The sequence below is a fragment of the Oncorhynchus tshawytscha genome, linkage group LG01, assembly GCF_018296145.1.
Source record: "Oncorhynchus tshawytscha isolate Ot180627B linkage group LG01, Otsh_v2.0, whole genome shotgun sequence".
NCBI classification, from domain to species: Eukaryota; Metazoa; Chordata; class Actinopteri; order Salmoniformes; family Salmonidae; genus Oncorhynchus; species Oncorhynchus tshawytscha.
Genome location: NC_056429.1, coordinates 80,709,954 through 80,721,099, shown reverse-complemented (window position 1 = coordinate 80,721,099; position 11,146 = coordinate 80,709,954).

Genomic DNA, 11,146 nt, shown 5'->3' with positions numbered 1-11,146 from the left:
TTCTATATTTACAGTCCAGTACTTGTAAAAAGAAATGCATTAAGAGGGCCCAATGGCATTCCGCTACACTGCTATAAAATTACAGCAATTGTAAAGGACTGTTACACCTGTATTGCTGTATATTGACATCAGCAGACTGTGAATTATGGTGCATTGTGGGGAAATTCTTTGGGCGGCAAAAGAATCTCTGGCTCATTAACATATTTTGAGGCTTGCCTTGTAAAAGGCTATATTAGTGAGAATTCTGAAATCTAAAAACTTTTTTCTGTAAATCTACAGTAATATACTGGCTAATGTCCTGGCAGTAATTTACTGTAATTTAGTACCAGAATACAGTAGCATAACATATTTTTGGTATTGTTGTTTATGGTTCATTAACATACACTACATGACCAAAAGTATGTGGACAGCTTCTTGTTTGAACATCTCATTCCAAAATCTTGGGCATTAATATGTAGTTGGTCCCCTCTTTGCTGCTATAACAGCCTCCACTCTAATGGCAAGGCTTTCCACTAGATGTTGGAACATTGTTGGAATGTTGGAACATTGGTTCCACAAGCGCATTAGTGAGGTTGGACACTTACGTTGGGGGATTAGGCCTGGTTCACAGTCAGCGTTCCAATTCATCCCAAAGGTGTTCGATGGGGTTTGAGATCAGGGCTCTGTGCAGATCGGAATAATGGTCTAGAGCTCCTTTTCATGGTTCGGGGTAGTTCATGGTTCGGGATTGATGAGGAATTAAAAAAGGTTATGGTTGAGAGAGATTAAGCAAAAGGTGTGGCTAATAAGTCTGGCTGCATAGCTAATTGGCAAATGTACTGTAAATTGAGAAATTATGTGAGTAAACTGAAGAAAAAAAAAAGAAGAAACTGTGTTAAGACACTAAGATAAATTATATCAAGTATGATGTAAAAACACTTTGGAATACTTTAAATTCAATTATGGGCAGAAAGACTAATTCAACTCCATCTTTCATTGAATCAGAAGGCTAATTTATCAGAAAACCTTTTGATATTGCCAATTATTTTCATGACTCAGACATAAAATGCCAACATCAAACTGTGAGCCATCATATTCATGCATAGAAGTCCAAATAATTAAAGAAAACATTGACATTTTGAATTCTGTAAAGTTAGTGTGGGAGAGGTGAAAAAAGGATTGTTTTCCATAATAATGAGAAAACACCTGGTATTTACAACTTAGATGATGGAAAGCTACTGAGGATGGTAGAGGACTACATTGTGACTCCTGTATGTCATATCTTTAATCTGAGCCTTGAGAAAAAGTTTTGTCATCAGACCTGGAGGGAAGCTAAAGTATTTTGGCTACCCCAAGAATGGCAAAGCATCCTTTACTGGTACTAACAGTCGGCCAATCAGCTTGCTTTTGGCTCTCAGCAAACGTTTTGAAAAGATTGTGTTTGACCAGATTCAATGCTATTTCTCTGTGAACAAATTAACAACGGACTTTCTGCATGTTAATGGAGAAGGGCACTCAACATGTACTGCACTGACACAAATGACTGATGATTGGCTTAAAGAAATTGATAATAAGATGGTGGGAGCTGTATTGTTAGACTTTAGTACAGCCTTTGATATTATTGACCCTAATCTGTTATTGGAAAAATATATGTGATACTGTATGGCATTACATCCTCTACCATATAATCGGTTTAAGTTCTATCTATCCAATATAACACAGAGGGTCTTATTTAATAGAAGCTTGTGTGGTATCCTGCAAGGCAGCTGTCTTATTTCTTAACTGTTCTCTATTTTGACTAATTATCTACCACTAGCCTTAAACAAAGCCTGTGTGTCTATGTACGCTGATGATTCAATATTATAGAAGTCGGCAACCACAGCTAGTGAAATCACTGCAACCCTTTAACAAAGAGTTGCAGTCAGTTTTGGAATGGGTGGCTAGTAGTAAATTAGTCCTGAACATATAACAAATGAAAGCATTGTATTTGGTACAAATCATTCCCTAAGTTTCAGACTTCAACTGAATCTGGTAATGAATGGTGTTGGCGGTTAAGCAAGTTAAGGAAACAAAACTTCTTGGTGTTATATTAGATTGTAAATTGTCATGGTCAAGGCATATTGATTCAATTGTTGTAAAAATGTGGAGAAGTCTGCCTTTGATAAAGAGAAGCTCTGCTTTTTTAACCCCACATTCGACCTAACAAGTCCTGCAGGCTCTGGTTCTAACACATCTTAACGATTACCTGATTATAAGGTCAAGTGCTGCAAAAAAGGACCTAGGAAAGCTGCAGCTGGCCCAGAACAGAGCAGCACATCTTCCCCTTCACTGTAGGAGGGCAAATATCAACAAGATGTTTTTGTATTTGTATTTATTAAGGATCCCCATTAGCTGCTGCCAAGGCAACATTAAGGCAGTTGTATACAATTTAAAATATTACATGACATTACATTTCGTAACACTTTACCCAATACATTTAGTGTGTTCCCTCAGGCTACTACTCCATTACCACACATTTACAATACAAAATCCATGTGTACGTGTGTGTAGAATGCGTGTCTTATCATGTGTATGTGTCTGTGCCTGTCTCTCATGCCAGTCTCACTTGGCTTAAAGTAGTAGAAGAAAGATTGACTCCATCACTTCTTGTTTTTATGAGAAATATCAATGATGAAAATCGATCCAAATCGTTTGTATAATCAAATAACATAGTTCTGACAGACATACATACGTACATACCCCACCAGACATGCCACCAGGGGTCTCTTCACAGTCCCCTGATGTCCAAAACAAATTAAGGCAACGCACAGTATTGTATAGACTAGAGCCATTGTTACACGAAATGCCCTTCCATCTCAAATGAACAGACACCTCACTTAACAACGCCTCCCCCCAACTGCCCTAAATAACTTGTATAAAGTAAAGTAATATGTTTTTCCTAAATGTATTTGTATTTTGATCAAATTGGAGCTCATTAGTGTTCATTTTTACATTAACATTTTGGTCATTTAGAAGACACTCTTATTCAGAGGGACTTCCAGTCAGTGCATTGAACTAAGGTAGATAAACAAGAACATATCACATTCATGCAAGTAAAGATATTATGTCACCGTTACCGAGAATGTTGTTATAGTTAAGCGGGCTACTTGTATGTTCTTTTTTTATATAATTTTTTTTTTTTTTAAATACATGCGTTCTAATTCAATTGTTACAAAATTAATGAATTGTAGTTTAGGCCAGTGAAATACAAATTACATAATAGGTATTGAAAGTATTGTAATACACGACATAGACAAAAGTAGGTGGATACCCCTTCAAATTAGTGGATTTGGCTATTTCAGCCACACTTGTTGCTGACAGGTGTAAAAAATCAAGAGCACAGCCATGCAATCTCCATAGACGGTACTGAAGAGCTCAGTGGCTTTCTACGTGACATACAATACACACACACAAACACACAGACACACACACAGACTGATTATATGCTTTCTGAGAACAAATATCTCCCTCCTCCATAGAATATCTACCGTAATGCTGTCTCGAGCCAAATACACTATATTTGCAAAAGTATGTGGACACCCCTTCAAACAGATGTATAAAATTGAGCACACCGCCTTGCAATCCCCATAGACAAAAATTGGCAGTAGAATGTCCTTACTGTAGAGCTCAGTAACTTTAAACATGGCACCGTCATAGAATGCCACCTTTCCATCAACTGAGCTTGTCAAATTTCTCAAATGTAAGTGCTCCCAAGTGGCACAGTGGTCTAAGGCACTGCATCTCAGTGCTAGAGGCATCACTACAGACCCTGGTTTGATTCCAGGCTGTATCACGTGATTGGGAGTCTCATAGGGCGGTGCACAATTTGCCCAGCGTCGTTAGGGTTTGGCTGGGGGTATGCCGTCAATGTAAATAAGAATTTGTTCTTAACTGACTTGCCTAGTTAAATAAAGGTACAATATATATATATATTTATAAAAAATATATTGTGAAGTGGAAACGTCTTGGAGTAACAACAGCTCAGCCGGGAAGTGGTAGGCCACACAAGCTCACAGAACGGGACTGCCAATTGTTAAAGTGGGTGGCACATAAAAATCATCTGTCCCTGGTTGTAACATTCACTACCGAGTTCCAAACTGCCTCTGGAAGCAACATCAGCACAAGAACTGTTCCTTGGGATTTTCACAAAATGGGTTTCCATGGCTAAGCAGCCATACACAAGACTAAGATCACCATGCGCAATGCCAAGCGTTGGCTGGAGTGGTGTAAAGCTTGCTGCCATTGGGATCTGGAGCAGTGGAAAGGAATCACTCTTCACCGTCTGGCAGTCTAATGGATGAATCTGGTTTTGGGGGAATGCCAGAAGAACTCTACCTGCTCGAATGCATACTGCCAACTGTAACGTTTGGTGGAGGAGGAATAATGGTCTGGGACTGTTTTACATGGTTCGGGCTAGGCCCCTTATTTCCAGTGAAGGGAAATCCTAACGCTACAGTGTACATACCCTCGTAAAACTGACCATCCTACCGATCCTTGACTTTGGCGATGTCATTTACAAAATAGCCTCCAGATTCCAAGAACACAGGATGAGATGTTACTATCCTTTGTGCAAGCACTTCCAAGAGTTAATGAACTGTGAGCGTGGTGAAATTTGGGGAGCGCATCGTCAGTAGTGTACCTTTGGTTCCTAGGGTGTTTCGGCCTTTCACACTATACACCTTCCCCAAAGGCGGCCAGCGACAACACTACTCAGCAAATTGGATGCAGTCTATCACAGTGCCATCCATTTTTGTCACCAAAGCCCCATATACTACCCACCACTGCGACCTGTATGCTCTCGTTGGCTGGCCCTTGCTTCCTGCTCATCACCAGACCCACTGTCTCCAGGTCACCTATAAATCTATGCTAGGTTAAGCCCCACCTTATCTCAGCTCACTGGTCACCATAGCAGCACCCACCCGTAGCACGCGCTCCAGCAGGTAGATTTTACTGGTCAGCCTCAAAGCCAATTCCTCTTTCGGCCGCCTTTCCTTCCAGTTCTCTGCTGCCAATGACTGGAACAAACTGCAAAAATCACTGAAGCTGGAAACTCATATCTCCCTCACTAGCTTTAAGCACCAGCTGTCAGAGCTGCTCACAGATCACTGCACCTGTACATAGCCCATCTGTAAATAGCCCATCCATCTACCTCATCCCCATACTGTTATTTTTATTTTTTATTTTGCTCCTTTGCACCCCAGTATCTCTACTTGCACACTCATCTTCTGCACATCTATCACTCCAGTGCTTAATTGCTATATTGTAATTATTTAGCCACCACGGCCTATTCATTGCCATACCTCCCTTATCCTACCTCATTTGCACACACTGTATATAGACTTTTTCTATGGTATTATTGACTGTATGTTTGTTTATTCCATGTGTAAGTCTGTGTTGTTGTTTGTGTCGCACTGCTTTGCCAGAAGAGTGAAGGCAGTTATAGCAGCAAAGGGGAGACCAAATCAATTTTATTGGCCATGATTTTGGAATGAGATGTACGACGAGCAGGTGTCCACATATTTCTGGTATTGTATTATACGGTACAGTGCATTCGGAAAGTATTCAGACCCCTTCCCCTTCCCATTTTCCCCATTTTGTTACGTTACAGCCTTATTATAAAATGTATTTAAAAAATGGTTTCAGTACACACAATACCCCATAATTACAAAGTGAAAACAATATTTTTGAAAGGTTTGTAAATTTATTACAAATAAAAACAGAAATACCTTATTTACATAAGTGTTCAGGCCCTTGGCTATTGAGACTTGAAATTGAGCTCAAGTCCATCCTGTTTCCATTGATCATCCTTGAGCTGTTTTTACAACTTGATGTGTTTGTTTCTCAAACTAGACACTAATGTAGTTGTCCTCTTGCTCAGTTGTGCACTGGGGCCTCCCACTCCTCTTTTTATTCTGGTTAGAGGCAGTTTGCGCTGTTCTGTGAAGGGAGTAGTACACAGCGTTGTACGAGATCTTCAGTTTCTTAGCAATTTCTTAACGTGCCATTGGAACACCGGAGTGATGGTTGTTGATAATGGACCCCTGTACGCCTATGTAGATATTCCATAAAAATCTGCTGATTCCAGTTACAATAGTCATTTTCAACATTAACAATGTCTACTCTGTATTTCTGATCAATTTTTGTTATTTTAATGGACACAAAATGAGCTTTTCTTTCAAAAACAAGGACATTTCTATGTGACCCCAAACTTTTGAACGGAAGTGTATATATAAATACTTATTTTCCACCATAATTTGCAAATAAATCCATTAAAAATCCTACAATGTGATTTTCAGGATTTTTTTTCTCAATTTGTCTGTCATAGTTGAAGTGTACCTATGATGAAAATTACAGGCCTCTCTCATCTTTTTAAGTGGGAGAACTTGCACAATTGGTGGCTGAATAAAAACTTTTTTGCCCCACTGTATATGTGAACTGTAGGGTTATTGAATAAAAGCTTTTCACAAACAGTTTCCCTCCTTTACCTGTTTCTATCCATCCTAAGATCAATATCCCTTTTCTTGATCCCCACCCCTCCCTCTCTCTCTTTCTCTCTCCCTCTCCTCAGTCTCACCTCTCCTCTCCTCCTCTCCTCATTCACTTACTCTTGCACTCACCGCAGTGATGAGCCTGCTGCAGGGAGCTCAGTTCTGTTCTTCTTCCTCTCCTCTTCCTCTTCTCCAGTGGCTGTGTGGGTCGTTAGTGTCACTGGCAGCTGCAGCGGTAGGGAATCGGCTACAGATGGAGGTCAACAGACACTGGGACCCATGAGACAGATGGGAAGATACTGTGAAGAACGGTTGTAAAGGTAAGAGTCTTACTTCTCCTTTTACCTGATGACACATGATGACTAGTTTAGTCTGGCATCACAGGTACAACAGATGCTGACCGTATAGAGTACAAGGGAAAGGCTGCTATCTCTTCAAATGTTTATATACTGGATGCGTACTGTATGTTTTACTGTTCTTTGAGGTACACAGTTGTGTCAGTTCTATATTTTCTGACATTATATTTTACATTCGTTTTACTTTTATTGTTAATCCTTATAGTGCACAGGATTGTAAAAGTTTACACCATGGAGGAAAAACTCCCTAGTAGAAGGTAGAAGGGCGGCAGGTAGCCTAGCTTTGGGCCAGTAACCAAAAGTTGCTCTTTTGAATCCCTGTGCTGTCTAGGTGAAATGTCTGTCCATATGCCCTTAAATAAGGCACTTAACCCTAATTGCTCATGTAAATCTCTCTGGATAAGAGTGTCTGCTAAATGACATGAATATAAAATGAACCAGAGAGAGAGTCTGACTAAAAAGTACTTTCTGGGAATCTGCACATCTAGGATATGTTATTTTCAACAACCTCAAGTTTAATATGGAAGAGCTATTCCAGAAGGATTTGTGGAGTAAAAATGGCAGCCAATTACTTCTGATGCCAAAGTGTATTTCTGGATTATGTCATGTTAATATCTGTGGCCGCCTGCCCTGGAAATACAGGTCAGTTTCAGAGTTGTAAAATGTGAACAGCAGTGCTCCGTCCAGTGTGTGCATGTGTGTGTGAGTGAGTGAGTGTGTGAGTGAGTGTGTGAGGTGAGTGAGTGAGTGAGTGAGTGAGTGAGTGAGTGAGTGAGTGAGTGAGTGAGTGAGTGAGTGAGTGAGTGAGTGAGTGAGTGAGAGTGTCTAACTATGAACTGAAAGGAGTGAATTGAAGGCTTCTTTAACTGGCACATTATGGTGTCTAGTCAGCTTTTCCCTTTGTCCTCCTGTCACAACCAGCACTGTACTGTACGCAGTAGCCTTAGCTGCCAAAATGAAACCTGAACTCTCACCCCACTTTCCTCTCAAAAGGTGAAATATATTCTTCTCCTCTCCTTTCTATGATCTTCATCTGAAATGGTGAGATCACCGAAATGCACAATATCACTATGTAGACCGCACCAGCCGGCGTTCTGTCCTTGAGCCCTGCCCTAGCTATCTCTATCTCCCAGTCCCAGGCCGCGAGAAGAGCGCCCAGCAGGTGAACTGAAACTGCCCCTTTGCATGAATAATTGAGAAGACTGAGTGGAGCAGAGGGGCTAATCTAAAGATAGAGGTTATTTCAGCTCAAGGGTGGACACAAGATACCAAACCCCGCTCAGATCTAGCCTTGTCCCAGAACTGTTCATGCACAGCAAATCGGCCAGTGTTACCTAGTGTTGATTTTTCAGTGTAGCATTTCTATTGTTGACGCAGGAGTTAAATGAACTCTATAAGAATGGAATTAGCACTCAATGGTGTAAAGGAACCCCAGTGTTGGTGTTAATAACCAATGTTGAGCAGACCTGGGCCAAAAATAGTTATATTTTGTAGTTTATTTGAAGATACCAACTTTTCAAATTCTCAAGGTAGTCGAATATAGTTTATAAAGAGTTTCAACTAAAAAGCAACTATTTTATTTGCTATTCAAATACGGGTTTCAGAAAAACAAATCATATTTGAAAGTATTTTGAATACCTCTCAGAAAACCAAATCATTTTCGAAGCTATTTGAATATATACAAATTATTTGACGCCCAAAAAATATTTACTCGATGGCTGCCAAATATTAAATGAAGAACTAAAAACTACAACACTTAGTTTAATTAGTCTAAATCTATGATCATAAGCACATGGTTTGGAGGGCACTTAGATATGAATCTTAATCTTATAGGTATAATTAAATACATGAGGAACAAGGCATCACCTCAACATGAGACTAGACCACCTTTGCAGCTTCAAAATGATGTAACACATATTATTTTCTTAATAAGTGAGACACAAGGTAATACTACACACATAGAAGAACTTGATGTCAAGTGTTACCGTAACTTTGTGATTATTACAATAGAAACATTGTTCCATAGGACTTTGGCAATTGCTTTATAATTGCAACATAATGGAGTTATTACATACGTTTTGTGGATTATAATTACCTAAGGCAATTCAACTCAAACATTTCAGTAACGGGGTGTAAAAAATCTAACTGGCTGATTAGTTTAGAAAAATGTATGTTTATTTATGTTTGTGTAGTACAAGATGAATCTATGTACAGTACATGCACAAACAAAGATATTGAAACAAACCATTCCAACCAACATTGTGCTACTGCAGCCTGCAATTCATGTGGACATTCCTGCATTTGTGAAATGAATTATGCGAGAAATGGTGGTGGAATAGCCTACACGTGCCAAGACCAGAGTAGGAACATTTGCTATTTAAAGCCTTTAACAAAACTATCGGTAGAATTAAAAATGCGATGGAAACACATTGAACTTTAGATTTTTATTCAGTGTATGAAAACTTAAGTGAAACATTTGTTTTTGTGTACTCTGTCATCACACACTGACTTTTATCCGCAACAACTCCGTCTGTTGGAAACACACAACTGGTGTGAAAATGCACATACTTTCTTCAGGCAGATTTTAGAATATTCGCATGAAAATCTGTCGCCAATTGGATGGAAACCTAGCCAATGTTACCATTCACAACCCTCCTTTTACTTGTATCTTTGCACATCCTGCAAATCACCAGCAGAGGGCGACCATTTTGAATGCATTTTCACATTCACTCTGTTGGTAATGCTTATAAATTGGATCACAACTCCGATATTGTAACAGCTGTTGGAAGGAGTGGAGGACTAAGGTGCAGCGTGGTACGTGTTCATCTTTATTATTGGAACTGAACACTGATTAACCAAAATAACAAAGAGAATGACCAAAAACCAAAACAGTCCTGTCAGGTGCAGGAAGACAGAAAACAGCTACCCACAAAACCCATGTGGGAAAAAGCTACCTAAGTATGGTTCTCAATCAGAGACAACGATCGACAGCTGCCTCTGATTGAGCACCACACCGGCCAAACAACAAAGAAATACAAAACATAGGAACTGAACATAGAATTCCCACCCTAGTCACACCCTGGCTTAACCAAAATAGGGAATAAAAGCCTCTCTATGGCCAGAGCGTGACAGATATGCCTGTAGAATATATTATGTTCAACAATATATTTTAACATTTGCGAAATCAACATACTTATTTTCAATATAAATTTTTAAATAAATGAATGTAAAAAAAATAAGTAATTGAAATCCAAGTAGTACTCATTCTGTATTATAGAGCAAGTTAGTTCTTCTGAATGCAGGTTGTGAGTGAATAAAAAGTCCACTGTTGGATCTACCTGGATTCAATAAGAATCACTTTGAAAGACAGCATACTGTAACTTTCAGGCCTGATGTGGCCTGTAAACCAGAGGTTCCTAACACCCCTGTGTTAAGGTAAAACCTGGCCATCAAAGTTAGGACTTATGATTTATGTATTGTCATAACAATTAATTTTAATGATAACATTCACCTACAGTAGGATCTCTTTTGGTGAAGTCCACAGGACTGAACATGAACAAATTCAACAAACATATCTCTGTCACTAACAACTACAGTCATGGGTGGTCACTTGAAAAGGCATACTGGGAAATTATATTGGAGCAGTGGCGATTTAACATTTAAATCTTGGTGGGGCATAAAAATGCATGCCAGCAAAGCCACAACACAACACTGAAGAATATATGAATTGCACTGTAACGCTGACAAACAGTGCCCAGAAACGGCCTATATAAACCTGTCCCAACAGCAGTCCCAACATCTTACAACTGCTAAACCTGGCTGTCAGCGGAGCCTTGTCTGGCAGCAAAACAGTTCATTCAACCTCATTTACTGCCTTTAAAAAAACATAGCTGATATGGTTGACTTGCTTAAACAAATGTGGTTTCTACTGACAATTGAGATGTACAAACTATGGCATAAGGGGACGCCAAGCGGATAAGAGGCAATCTGTCATTTTGATTAAGACATTAATGAGCGAGCTAGGACGGACATAGTCAATATAACTATTTGTTTAGCACTTTTGAAATGTACAGCGACATAATTCTGAACATGGGCCATTCTTACAATACTCTCCCTGTGCACCAAGTCAGAACCGTAGGATAAATAAAGGGGGCTTATAAGCAGACAATGAAAGCTCTTACAATATTCGATGATTACATTTCTCTAAAACAAGTTATAGGCTACATGTACACCCAGTCAGAACAGTAGGCGAAATTAAAATGGGTAAATAGACCAAATTATTAG